Below are 15363 nucleotides of genomic sequence, written 5' to 3'. Positions count from 1 at the left end.
CCATCAAGAAAAAGAGTGAAAGGGGATTGGTTGCAGCTGCTCCTCTTGCTCAGCTCTAAGATATTAGAGTGTTGTCGAGAAACATCGCGGCTGCCGGAAATGGATGAAGAAGATTTGTTTTAACTATTAACGTTGACCGTCAATACACATTCATGAACAATGGACGGGTGGATTACCTAAATGGTTGAGATTGCAGGTTTTTATTATTATTATAGTAGAATCCGTTTCTACGGCGACCCTGAGGTGATGTCAGTAGTGCAACCACACCAGACCTCCATTTTTGAGAGGCCACCGATCTATAGCAAGTGCAAATATATCAAATCAATAATAGTACTAAATGTGCTTTGGTTCGCTTGGTCAATACGGCGTCGTGCAATGTATTAGCGCGTTTCTAAACGCGTTGTTTTCTTTCATTCCCCAAGAAAATGAAATGAAAGGTGGAATATCAATTTTTTATATAATTTGCAGGATAAATCATTCTCCAATACAAATAATCAGCACATTACTTCAACAAACAAAGTGAGACATATAAAATCAAATTATTACACAAATAAAAGGACCGATGTTTGTTCCAAAAAATAACATAAAATGAAAAGACTAATTGTCACGTGTGAAGATCGTGTCAAATGATTAGTATATTAAGTATGTAACTTCTTTTAGCGTTACCTTAGATGTCGAACTTGACATCTTTACTGACGCTTCCTTTTGCAGGGGAATACCTTAGAAGTACTAGCTAGACTAAATGCTACTTGGTTGAAGTGCTTTCATATGTGAGGGCCTCGTACCCTATTGTCGCCTCCATGCTAACCCCAGCCAGTACTCGGCTAATCATTGCTATATATTGTCTCTGAGCATTTCTTGTCTAAGAGCATGATGAAGAGAGACCGGCAGTTCTCAATCTCAATCTATGTGGGTTTTGATCCTCCAATGTTGTTCTTAGTGTACAGTTCTTTCATCCTTTAACCCTGTTGGGTTAATTAGTACGTCCGTCCTTGGAGCCATATGCTTTGATTGGCATATCCAAAGTGTCTGTTTAGCCAGTCTTGGTCTCATGAGTCTTTCTTGAAGTATCCATTAAATGCAAAGGCAGAGGTCATAGAGTTCTAAGATTACCAATCTCAAACAGATCTCAATATCCTTTCAAGGTTTACTTGTGCTTTCATATTGATGATGAAATGGGTCTAATTAAACAGCTAGAGAATGTATATAGTACATGAAAACTCGATTGGTTTCTGAGTTGCAGAGCATGCAATTGGTGTTGAGCATTCAAGAAAAGGAGATGTATATAGTAATGGGATCATTGTGTTGGAAATCTTCGAAGAAAGAAAAATCACCAAAGTAATGTTTAAGGGTCGTGGTTAAAGACGGTTTGAGTGTCCATAACTTTGTTATCTGGCAACACTCGGAAGACAAGTGCAAATTTTGGACCTTGCTCTTTCTGCCACTGTCGAATGAGCACATATGAAAATCAAGTGAACTAAATGAGTGCTTGTGAAAACGAAATCAAAGCAGAATTGAAGTTGAAAACAGAATCTGTATGTGAGAATCTGAGGAAAATGAAAGCGTGTAGAAGTGCATACTTTTGATTCTTAGGATCGGACTTTGTATGCTTGGAGGCATCACCAAAGAATAGAATGAAGATGCAGAACTAGTGCTGCTATGTACTCAACTTTACATTGTCTGCAGAGGTTGAAATGTAACAAGTGCTGCCATGAAAAACCAAGGCATATTTGCTAGTTTTTTTCCTAGAAGATAAAATGAAACATCCCCCATTGGAAATTACGGCCTTCTCAGTATAATCTAGCTTAACCAGAACTTCTCTTTGGCTATGAAACAAGTGCCAAAAGGCCAACCAGTTTAATGTATTATACAGCAACTAGAGTGTTGGCTAGGAGGACTTGAACAAAGCATTGAAATACCTTGCGCTTCAACCACACAGACTTAAATCAAAAGGTTGGGAATAAGGAACTAAGGTCGTGTACTGTCACAATTCACAAGACACCAAATAGGGCAGGGTTGATAATGATTCTTGGCAAATGCCTGACCTGGGAAATACATCTTCAATAGAGTTCCACTACCACCCTCTCTCAAGCCTTGGAAGAGAACTCTAGCAAGAGAAAAATATACTCATTAAGTTGAATATTAATAACCTTATTTGACTCTGAAAAACAGAAGACAACAAGCAAGCTAGACCTCGTTGTTAAAAAATGGAGTCCTTGATATAATTAACCAGTGGCGGATCCAGGATTGAAGTTTTGGGCGGGCTTGGATTTCTTAAACAATATATATATATATATATATATATATATATATATATATAGACACACACACACATACATACCAGTAATGCCTCCACATCCGCCTGTCACAAATTCTTTGCCCCAACTGCTTGCAAGAAATTCCGGCAAGAAATCCATTTTTCCCTTCACCATACAACACCAATTCCACCTGCTCCTTCTCTTCTAATCAAAACCCAATTCCTATCTTTCATAAAAGCACCAAACACAAACCCAGATCAAAATTCTAGGGTCTCTGCCTTTCTCAAATTCAGCTGGAAATAACTAACTTATAGAGTGTTTAATGTCAAATTCCATAGAGGACTAATGAAATTGGATATACTTCCTTCTGGGTTTTCTTCTTTCTAATGAAGTCTTTTGAAAACCATACATCAACAGCAACAATAACAAGATGAGAAAAAGAGCTAGTCTGGAATCTTGGACGGGCTTGAGCCCGTCCTAGTCTGTGATTGGATCCGCTAGTGTAATTAACAAGACAGTAACAGTTTGCAAGTATTTGCCTAAAGTCAGAATGAAGCTTCAGGAAAGTAAAACCACAATATTCCATATCGAAACAATGGGATTGAACACTAGCAAGCTGTAAGTGAAGTCCTTGCTTTACCAATAAAAACATGCCAGGATAAAAAGAAATCCTTATTTTCCTCATTTGTTAAAATCAATTGATCCTCCTTAAGTGTATTTAGAATTGCTAACATACCTCTTGCCAGCTTCTACAACACAACCAAGAATCCAGTATGCATGGCTCCTACATAAGGCATTTTTTATTGAGACATGCCTCATGATCAAGGTAGACATTGAACTTCCGTGAAACCAAGATGGAAAGGTAATTTAACTTCTCCACAAGGTCATTAGTAACACAGAGAGGAAATAATTTTTAAAACCAAGATAATTAATTTTTCATCTTGCATTTCTCCACACAAAGCCAATTTAAAGAAATGCCTAAATCACCTAAGAGCAAGTCCACCGGTGTAGTCTTGACTGGTCATAGTCAACACAAAGCTGATGTGGTGACCGACTGTGGGAGAAAACAAGCTCCAGCGGTGGATGCTTGACCGGGCAAAACCCACCCCATCTTGACTACAGCCAAGAAAATACTCAAGTCCATGCCTATTTCCATGACCGACCAAGTCCACATGCCAGCTCGGCCCAGCCCTGGTCGTGGCTGACGTGAGCACCATCTCAGCAGAGGACGACGCGGCAAGGGAGGGAACTGGACGACAGCGTGACGACGGGTGGCTCTACAAAGAGACTAGGCGTGAAGCCAGTCGCTTGTCCCGTAGCGACAGAGAGAGAGGGCCGGCCTGCCATGTGGAAGATAGCCGTTGGTCCTATTTGAAATCTGGGCCTAACGGTTAATTAATCCCAGCCCTTCATTTCAATTAAATGGGCAATCCTACGGCTTACAATTAACATGTATATATATGTTTGTAACGTTAATAAACGGTAACAAAAAAAAATTTAAAAAAAATTCTAAACATTTCTCTATAAATACCTACCATTTATTTTACATCTCACACCCAAAAAATTATATTTCACAGTAACCCAATTTTGTGCTTCCTCCTCTTCATATAGCTCTCATCTTCCAAATTTATTTATATCCAATATGGCTGAACAAAGGGGAAACACATGTCCAGTGGCCGAACAAGAGGGAGATCAAAGTGAAGATGATAATATCCAAGACAAAGGAGATGGACGGATGAGGAAGATGTTCAATTGTGCAAGTCTTGGAAAATTGTAAGCCAAGATCCGGCTATGGGCACAAATCAGAAAAAAAAAAACGACCTATGGAGGCGAGTGATGTGACACTTTGTCGCAAATTGGCCCCAGAGCCGATCATCTTCCTCTTTGCAAGGAAGGTGGAAAATTTTGAAGGTTGAACTCTTTGAGTGGCATTGTGCATTAAGGCAAGCGAAAATTGGTACAAGAGCGGTTCAAATGCGGTTGTTGAGGTATGTGTTTGTTGATATATCATTTAATTTGTTGATACATTATAGTAAAATATTACTTGATAATTAATGTAGTAATTATAATATCGTTTTAATTGCAGTAATCGTTTTTCGTTATAATTAAAATAATTAGTTGATAAATAATGATGTAATTACAAAGATGTTTATATTTGTACTTATTGATTTTTACTGTAAAACGGTGAGATACTTTCTTATTAAAATTATGACCTTTATATTTGTGGTTAAATTATTTAATTTGTTGATACATTATAGTAAAATATGTCTTGAAAAATAATGTAGTAATTATAATATCGTTTTAATTGTAGTAATTATTTTTCGTTATAATTAAAATAATTAGCTGATAAATAATTATGTAATTGAAACGATGTTTATATTTGTACTTATTGATTTTTATTGTAAAACAGTGAGATAGTTTCTTATTAAAATTATGATCTTTATATTTGTTGATAAATTATTTAATTTGTTGATACATTATAGTAAAATATGTCTTGATAAATAATGTAGTAATTATTATTTTTTAATTATGTAGCAAGAGGAAGCACATAAATTGTGGCATGCCGGGATGAAGAAAAAAGGGAAGAAAAGAAGACACAATTTTCGGAGTTTTAATAGTTACGCTATTGTGGAGGGCTTGCACAATTTAAAGACATCCCTAGCCTTACATCAGGAGGAACATCAAATGAAGGAAGTCAACATATGCAAAGACAACCAATTGCTGAAAATTCCCCCATCAACTTGGACATGGATGTAGATGAGGTAATTGCAGGTGAAACTGCAGATCCTATTGTGAGGCCTCAAGGAAGGAAGGCTGAGAAAGAAGCAATTCAGAAAGGAAAGAAGGCAGCGAAAGATCAAACTCTTTTGTCAAGCACACTCGAGAGTATAGCGAATAACCAAATAGAGGCAACCGCGGGCAAGAAAAAACTCGATGAGGAATTCGCTCGAAGTCTCCAAAAGGAAAGTCAACGAGCATGTATCCTCTTGCAAATTAAAATGCGAAAAGAGGAACTCCTATTACAAGTAAGGGAAGAGCGAATTAAAGAGAGGAAAGAGCGAAATAAAGAGAGGGAAGAGCGTATTATGGAGATTGATACAAGTCAAATGACGCCAAATAAAAAACGCTATTGGTCAAGAAAGCAAAAGAAGATAGCGGAGAAAGAAGAACTTTGCGAGCAGACGCCACCTTCTATGGGTGGATACTATCTGCAATCCAATTTTGGTGGTGCATTCCTACAACCAAATTTTGGTGGTGCATACCCACAACCTCCTTACCCCGGTGCATACCCACAACCTCCTTACCCCGGTGCATACCCACAACCTCCCTTCACAGGTGGATTCCCACAACCTCCCTTCACCAGTGGATTCCTACAACCCCCTTACCCCGGTGGATACTATCCGCAACCACCTTACCCCGGGGGATATCCTACACAACCACAATTTTTACCTTTCTCTACGAGTGATTCCACCAACCCTAACCCTAATGATGAACCTTCAAACACAAATTGGATTCCTAGAGAGGATGAGGTTCATAATAATTAGGTGATTATGCATGTTGTGTAATTGTATTGTACTTATTCCTAATCTTTCATTTATGTAAGCGACAATTTAATGAAATAAGCAAAGTCGAATTTGAAAATTCCTCTTATTAAAGCACGCACCTTATATTCAAAATCATAGCACATAATACAAAACAAATTAAAATCACACTGACATAAAAAACATAATACAAGCCAAATAAAAGCACACTAACTTCCCAAAACATAATACAAGCCAAATTCGAAGCACACGAACATAACAAAACATAGATATTAGCCAATTATTCCAAAAAAACCTATATTATGATCTAGATCTGCATGTTGCCTTGAACATTCCAAAAATGCTCTATCAGGTCTTCTTGAAGGTTTGAGTGACTATTTGCACTTCTAATGGCATCATATCGATCCATGAATCCGTTGAAGTAATAACCATCTCTACCAACAGGATCGAAGTCATCACGGTCGGTCCTTCCCAAACCTGGGCCAACCTGGGCCGCATATTGTTATCATCTTCTTCATCGGACTCCAAATCCTCATCGTTGTCATCTGGTCTTTCATCCTCGATTATCATGTTATATAATATAATAGAAGTCAGCATGATGTATAGAAGGTCTTCTCTATCCCAGCCATGAGCTACTCCTCGAACAATACTAAAGGGCGTCTGTAAAATGCCGAAACATCTCTCCACATCCTTCCTACACCCCTCTTGAGCCTGGGAAAACTTCAGATCCTTGGGTCATGTAGGCCTTGGAATTGATTTAACAAAAGTCACTCATTGCGGATAGATACCATCAGCGAGATAATAACCTAAATTGTGAATTCTATTATTCACTTGAAATTGGATCTGAGGGGCTCGACCAGCAGTCAGCTCGTCAAACAACGGGGACTTAGCAAGCACATTGAGGTCGTTGAATGATCCAGGCATTTCAAAGAAGGCATGCCATATCCATGTGTCATAAGATGCGACTGCTTCGAGGATGATAGTGGGTACACGTTTTCGACCGCTGTATTTTCCAGCCCAACCTGTTGGGCAATTCTTCTATTGCCAGTGCATGCAGTCGATGCTTCCAATCATGCCAGGAAAGCCTCTTCACTCAGCTTTGGCGAGAAGTCTTTTAAGGTTGGCCGGAGTACAAGCCCGGAGGTATTCTACCGAGTACCGATTAACTATTCCTCTTGTAAATCGTTTCAGAGCCTCGATGGAGGTAGATTTCACCATCCGACAATACTCAGCGCATTGATCTGCCCCGGCACCATAAGCAAGCATTCTTAAGGAACATGTCAGCTTCTAATAGGGAAGTAGTCCGACTTTCTTAGCAGCATCTGATTTCTGGACAAAGTATTGGCATAGCGACAAAGGTCATGAGAGATGCGGTTGAAAACATTGTGACTCATCCTGTACCGTGTCCGGAATACCTCTTCACTGAAAACTGGGCGCTCCACAAAGTAATCTTCCATCATGTTTTTCCTTCTTGATTCCCTAAATCGCTCCTCATTTGGTGCACGCCCCGGTTGAGAACCCCGTCTTCGTGAACCGGAGGAAGCTTCAGCTTCAGCGACTGCTGCTACCACAAGAGCATTAGTCGTACACATATCTTCATGATCTTCATCTCGAGATTGCCGATACTTAGCCCACAATTTCTTCATTGAAATGAGGGAAGGAGAGGAAATGTGTTGGATCTGGAGATATGAAAAAGAAGGAGATTTGTGAATATCAGCTTATGTGTGAATGGTGTGCTGCCTCTTGCTCTATTTATTTACAATTTTCACATAAGACGTGATCAGACTTCGAGGACACGTGTCCACTCCTGGTTCGAAGTAATCTAATCCGAAATCTTAGATAAGATTACATCAACAATAACCGTTAGATTGAATAGTATGCAAATGATCTGGTCCATTCAAAAGATGTCGGTGGTTATTTCAAGCGTTTCAAAAAAATTGTCAGTGGTGCCTTCACTCATTTCATGAAAAATTGTCGGTGGTGCGTTTACTTATTTCAAGATAAATTATAGGTGGCTCATTATCTCATTTTCTAAAAAAAAAAAAAAATGTTGGATGACAAAATATGCAACCAATTCCACATCTCAAAGTCATCTTTTTTTCTCTGGTCTCGTACATGTAAACCCTGAACTTTATGCTCTTGAGACCTAATTTGAACTGGTAGAAGTTGGAACCCGTGTTTGAGCTAAAGAAGCTTCACCTGAACTGAACAAATACCAAAGCCGAACAACTAAAAGCATTCAAAGCAAATTGTAAACCAGATTCGATCTCTAAAAGTTGAATATCTAACACTGATGAACAAATATTGGCATTTGGGTGTATACTACCCTGCTTTGCAGCAGTCAAATGATTGCTTCTATGATCTTAAACTTCATTACAGTTAGTGTTTGGACCCAAAATGAGCATTTTGGCCTGACAAGGCACGTCTTGGAGAAATTGAGCCAATGTCAGTGGCTCAAGCTATATATTGTCGACAAGTTCGAAATATATATTTAGAGGCTAAATAAAGCCTACTATGGAAGCATGAAAAATCAACTTTAGCACATTTTCCTACTTCGGCTAGGAGAAACCAAGCTAAACAAGGAAGGAGGGGCGGCAGACTAACCAAATGAAATCGAAATGAGCTGAAACTTTCCAGATTAATACTAGACATCCCAAGGATCATTTCTTATGAAGAGTGCCAGAGTTAGTTTTAAGTGGAAAGCCTTCAAACAATCAGCCCAATTTTCTACAGAAGCAAAACTGGAAAACTGGACCTGTAAGAGGTCCAGCAGCATTTCAGGCCCAACCACATGGAAATAAATTCTGAAATTTTACCACAGTAATCTACACTCATGGTGAATAATTTCATATGAAGAAGTTGAAGGCTTATACTGAAGTCTTGTTGGAGAAATAAAAAAAAGGTTAGTTTCTGCCCCTTTATTCCTTCAATTATTTCTCCAACACATGTATTGTCAGGCCAAAATGCTCATTTTGGGTCCAAACATTGCCCCCCAGACCTCGAAGTCAAAAGGTCTTTGTCTTGACTGAAGAGGTCTTGAATCAGCGCTGCTCTTATAATGTCGTTGCTCCAAAGCCACTTGTATTGGCTTGACTAAAATTACTTGAACAGTGGCCTCTCTCCCTCTTAATTATATATAATGAGCATACATATATAAATTGCCAGTCTTCCTTCGCGAACCATCCTTTGCGAGGCCATGTAATTAAAACCACTTCGCTGCCAACAATTCGTAACCCAGCTTTCGCCACAATTATTGGCAAAAATATTGATTTGACCTCCTCCACTGCTAATACCATACTAGGCATATTAAATGTCTCTTGTATATGTGCCCAGACCAATACCAATGGCCTCTTAAGTATATTAGCAAGCACCAGCAACTATTAGGCAAGAACACAATTTTTTGCATCCTCCGCGACGCACAAATTTGAAACTCTTTTTGTATTTTTATATTTTTGTATTTTTTTTTTAATAAGACATTGTGAATCAAGGTTTAGACATGCGACCCAAGTATAGTCGTCTAGACACAAATTTTCTTTCAAATGGCCAGATTGGGGAGGGCGAACAAGAGAGACAGAATCCATTTTGGCATGAGCTACTCCCACATAGTGGTTTAGGCCCATTTGCACGCACTTCTAGATTCAAGAACCTGTCATGAACGTTATCCCCTTTCTAGATACCATTTCACATAGGCTATACTTACTAAGATGAGAAAGGTCATAAGTGTGAAGACAGTTCAACAAGTGTTAATAAAAGCCTCCCTTAACCTTAAGGGATCTGAACTAGGCACCAATAAGGAGTTTAGGCCAATAGTAACAAAAGAGACTTCACCTATTCCGTTATGATTCACAAATGACGAAAATAAAAATGAAAACTGAAAATTGACAGGAAATTTAAAAACAAAGAAAGAAGTTAGCAGCACTATATTTGGCTAACCTCCAGAAGGCCACGGGGGAGGCCATCTATGCTTCACTCCAAGCTCCGATGTATCAAAATTTGTAGGGTAAAAATTCCTCCTGTGAGAGCTTGTAGGAAAAGAACAAAGATACTTCTCGTTGAAGAATTTGGAGGAATTTGGCTCGTAGGAGGAGTAATCTTGCCCCCCAAGTATCTTTGTTGGTTGGTGAAACATGATCTTCAATTGTAATTTGGGAGATGACGGTGTCCCAAGATCGGCTTTGTCGCCAACTGTCGCCAACTTCTCTTGATCAAAGGGATGATCATGGGTCATATCTTGCCCCCCATGCATCTGATCAGTAGCCACATATTTGGCTTGATCAGTGGAGAAATCATATATTTGTTCACAGACAATTGTATTGTCAGAAGAACAATCTTGTTGATGACCTTGTCCATGCACAGCCCCTGTGTAAGGCTGTGACTCACCAGTGAGACCCTTAGGTTGATTGTCACCTATAGGCAAGTTAGTCTCAGAAACGACCTCTTCGCGAGCAGGTTTTTGACGTTCCAATTCGCCTTGCTGCGAATTAGCCAAGCTGGAACCTTCCTCGCGTAAGGTTGTGAACTCAGATGTGATGTTCGAGGCATGTTGAGTGGTTTGTTTGTCGCTGCTCAAGAAAGGCTTATGGAATTGTTCACTAGCTTCTCAAGCGTTCTGCTCAATTTGTTGGTCCCAATCGCGAAACCTCTGTTTTGTTTTTGCGATCAAACTGGCCATGTCCCTGCCGCGCTTTTCTTTATGCCTCTCGATGTTGGCCATGATGATCGCGAGCTGTTCCTCAATGCTTGCCCCCTCTGGGATGGGAATAGGCATAAACTCATCATTAATGGCAGTATCGCCAGTGGTGGCAACATTGACCATCTATTCACTTTAGGAATAATTTCTTTTGGTAAAGATTTTCCCCTGGCATCTCAATGATGGCGAACAAATGCAAAAAGACTCTAGTATAGTCCCACTGGGCGTGCCAAAATGTTTGTTTTGAAGCCCGGTGGTTGAATGTGCTTCAAGAGAAAAGCTTCTGATGTAGTCCCACTGGGCGTGCCAAAATGTTTGTTTTGAAGCCCGGTGGTTGAATGTCTTCAACAAAAAAAACTTCTAACCTTGTCCGACTGGGCGTGCCAAAATGTTTGTTTTGAAGCCCGGTGGTTGAATGTCTTCAACAAAAAAAACTTCTAACCTTGTCCCACTGGGCATGCCAAAATGTTTGTTTTGAAGCCCGGTGGTTGAATCTCTTCAAGAGAAAAAAAAAACTTCTAACCTTGTCCCACTGGGCGTGCCAAAATGTTTGTTTTGAAGCCCGGTGGTTGAATGTGCTTCAAAAAAAAAATTTCTAACCTTGTCCCACTGGGCGTGCCAAAATGTTTGTTTTGAAGCCCGGTGGTTGAATGTGCTTCAAAAAAAAAAAAAATTCTAACCTTGTCCCACTGGGCGTGCCAAAATGTTTGTTTTGAAGCCCGGTGGTTGAATGTCTTCAAGAAAAAAAAATTCTAACCTTGTCCCACTGAGCGTGCCAAAATGTTTGTTTTGAAGCCCGGTGGTTGAATGTCTTCAAGAGAAAAAAAATTCTAACCTTGTCCCACCGGGTGTGCCAAAATGTTTGGTTTGAGCATTTTGGCCTGACAAGGCACGTCTTGGAGAAATTGAGCCAATGTCAGTGGCTCAAGCTATATATTGTCGACAAGTTCGAAATATATATTTAGAGGCTAAATAAAGCCTACTATGGAAGCATGAAAAATCAACTTTAGCACATTTTCTTACTTCGGCTAGGAGAAACCGAGCTAAACAAGGAAGGAGGGGCGGCAGACTAACCAAATGAAATCGAAATGAGCTGAAACTTTCCAGATTAATACTAGACATCCCAAGGATAATTTCTTATGAAGAGTGCCAGAGTTAGTTTTAAGTGGAAAGCCTTCAAACAATCAGCCCAATTTTCTACAGAATCAAAACTGGAAAACTGAACCTGTAAGAGGTCCAGCAGCATTTCCGGCCCAACAACATGGAAATAAATTCTGAAATTTTACCACAATAATCTACACTCATGGTGGATAATTTCATATGAAGAAGTCGAAGGCTTATACTGAAGTCTTTTTGGAGAAAAAAAAATTAAAAAAAAATAAAAAACAAAGGGAACACTTTTATATTCATATTTCAGTTTTTGGTTTATCTTTGTTCTTTATTTCGTTGGTTGTTTGTTTATTATTAGAATGCAAATTTCTTCATGTCAAAAAAAAAAAAAAAAGAGTCATAAATACAACTCTTCGGGGGCAATTCTAAGTGTCCCTACACTCGCAAAGCTACTAAGCCGAGTCAGCGGCTCCGGAAACATTTTCTAGCTTTGCCCTCACAGGAAAGGCTGAGCTCAAGGGAAATGTAAGAGCCACCACCGTGACCACCACCTCCGTCAGAAGTAGTCTTCATGTTGCCAAAGATGTCCTCACTGTGCATGGGAAACAACAGAAGAGTTTTAATCTCCTGGTGATCTTCTCCTCGTTGTTCCATGATGGATCCACCAACAAGCCCTGATCTTTGCTTGGGCACTTGAACATCCGAAGTGAGCTTTTTCTTGGACAGCTTCTCCCGAGCCCTCTGATTCTAGAACCAATAAAAGACGTTCTTGTTCTCGATCTGTTCGTACCATTTTAGCTGGAGAGTGATCCTCTGAACCTGCTCTACAGTGGGGGACTTAACTCCCTTGTCATCGTAAAGCTCCTTGAGGATTCTTATCTGATCTGTAGTAGGAAGCCATCTCGTGTTACTCTGCTTGCAATGCATGTTAGGACTACTCTCGACGGCTTTGTTGCTTCCTCCATCCTCGGTTGGATGACGGTTTTGTGGTTCCATTGATGATGGATTAAAGAGAATGTGAGAATGGAAGAGTGATGATGATAAGTAATTAAAAAAGATTGATGTTGATGAAACGATTTTGGGATTGGAAATTTGGGTTTACAATATGGAGGAAGATATAGGCATCCAAATGTCCACCCTTGGATGGACGGTCAAAGAGAAGAGTCAAGTGTCAGTAAAGCGTGATTAAAGTTGCCCTAAATTTCGGAAAAGAAGGAATTATTGGCGCGTGAGGGAACCGAGTGGTTTTCGAGGAGGAAACTGTTCTATTCACGAGATTATTTTTTAACGACTTTGGTTTTTCAACGAGTGATTAGTGCCTTAAATCTCGGAAAAGAATGAATTATTGGCGCTAAGAGTTTTGAGTTGGGAGCCAGCAAGTGGATCCAAAAGATACATATTTTCTCGAAACCCTCGTCGCGAGGTTCGATTTGAGGCAGAACATATTTTAAGTTCATATTATTTTCAATATGCAACTAGGGAGCCTATATCTGGGGCCTTGCGAGACACAATTATTGGCTTTTCACGGATATTGGAATATCAGGATAAGAAAATATTATTGTATTCATAAAGTGGCTGTGCGGCCAAAAGCAGTACATTCATTACAAAGCCAAAAGTGGCTAGAATACAAAACTGGAATCTTCAGATATCTTCTGAATCTTCCTCAATTGGAAGCAGCTATGGAATCCAACGTCGGGTTGAGCCGTGCCATTATCTCAACGAGGGCAGACTTCAGGGAAGGAAAAAGAGGAATACCGGAGCCCCCGCACCCCTTTTACATGGAAACGGCAGAGGAATACAACATTGGTTTGCCCAACGCCAGTATCCATGAGAAGGGGAGACACCTGTAAAAGAAAATGGAGCCTCCAAGCTCCCTCAATTGGAAGTAGCTATGGAATCCAACGTCGGGTTGAGCCGCGCCATTATCTCAAGGAGAGGCAGAGAGTGAAGGAACCGAATATCAGCTTGAGTCTCTGCACCCCCTCTAGCCTTGGTAACCACCATTAGCTGGACGTGAAGTATAGGAACAACCATTTTGTAGCTTGAACCCATTCCTTCAAAGAGTCCATCCCTTCTCATCCCTCTAAGATTCTATCAAGAAGAGAAAGGGGGAGAAGGAGGTGAGAACCAAAGCCCCTTCCATCTGGAGGGCACAACACGGGCCGGGTCCAGAAGGAAGGAAACAGAGGAGGAAAGACGAACCTCAATTTGGCTTCCCTCCCTTCCCCGATTTGCTCCGCGTGTAAGGATTATGATGAAGATGACTCGCATGATCGTTGATCCCACACTTGGAGCCCCCTCGCGTTTCTAAACCAATCTGAAGCCTGGCATTGTTGTTGCAGGATTTCAGAAGGCCGAATCAAGGGGTTGCCTAAGATTACGCCATAAGGCCTAATCCAAGCTTAAGATTACGCCATAAGGCCTAATCCAAGATTAAGATTACGCCATAAAGCCTAAAAATTTAGAGGCTAAAGGTCATTTCATGAGGGGAAGATTTGTGAAGAAGGAGAAAGAGAAGCAAGCACTAAAAGGCCATTTCTTGAATGTTTCAGAAGATTTGTTGTGAGAATTCCCTGTCCAAAATACAACTATTTATAGGGACTTCAGGCAAATCTCCACCCTTGGACGGATGGTTAAAGAGTCAAACCGATGTCAGTAAATCGAGATTAGTGATTCCAAATCTCGGGAAAAAAAGGGACTAGTAGCATGTGAGGAGCGGTTTTTTGAGGAGTTAGCTATTAAAAGAAGGGATTATTGGCATGTGAAAAGACCGACCGGTTTATGAGGGGGCCAACAAAGATTGGCCTCCAAAGCTCAATTTCAAACAAAGTTCCTCCACGTGGCGTTTCGCTACAATGGCACCAGCTTCGACCTGAGTGGCCCGATCTCTGATACGGGCCAGGTTGTGGCCCATTTCTTCAGAAGCAGCCAAAGGTTCATCGAGTTGGGCTTCTTCTGCAACAATCACATTCTCAACAGAGAGCCAGCGAACAAGGCAGATACTTGGGCAAAGTTACCACTAAGGAAAAGAAGGATCCTCATTCGCGATCAAAAGCAGTCTCATTCGCATGGGGGGCACACTAAAGTTATGATCTCCTACAACCTGCCCAAGTTCACCAATTCACTGCATACCAAACACCAGATCCATGGGGGGCAATAAAGTTGGCAAAGGAAGCGTCAATTCATGGCAAAGGCAATTCAGTAGTGGCATTCAAGCTTTATGGCCTATTTAGAGGCCTATATGGAATCAGTCAAGCAATTTCAAGCCAATAAAAGTGGCTTTGGAACAACGACTTTGAAGCAACAACATTATAAGAGTGGTACTGATTCAAGACCTCTTCAGTCAAGACGAAGACCTTTGACTTCGAGGTCTGGGGGGCAATGTTTGGACCCAAAATGAGCATTTTGGCCTGACAAGGCACGTCTTGGAGAAATTGAGCCAATGTCAGTGGCTCAAGCTATATATTGTCGACAAGTTCGAAATATATATTTAGAGGCTAAATAAAGCCTACTATGGAAGCATGAAAAATCAACTTTAGCACATTTTCCTACTTCGGCTAGGAGAAACCGAGCTAAACAAGGAAGGAGGGGCGGCAGACTAACCAAATGAAATCGAAATGAGCTGAAACTTTCCAAATTAATACTAGACATCCCAAGGATCATTTCTTATGAAGAGTGCCAGAGTTAGTTTTAAGTGGAAAGCCTTCAAACAATCAGCCTAATTTTCTACAGAAGCAAAACTGGAAAACTGGACCTGTAAGAG

The sequence above is a fragment of the Rosa chinensis genome, chromosome 2 (genome assembly GCF_002994745.2).
Source record: "Rosa chinensis cultivar Old Blush chromosome 2, RchiOBHm-V2, whole genome shotgun sequence".
Classification (NCBI taxonomy): domain Eukaryota; kingdom Viridiplantae; phylum Streptophyta; class Magnoliopsida; order Rosales; family Rosaceae; genus Rosa; species Rosa chinensis.
Note: the sequence above shows the minus strand (reverse complement) of the source record.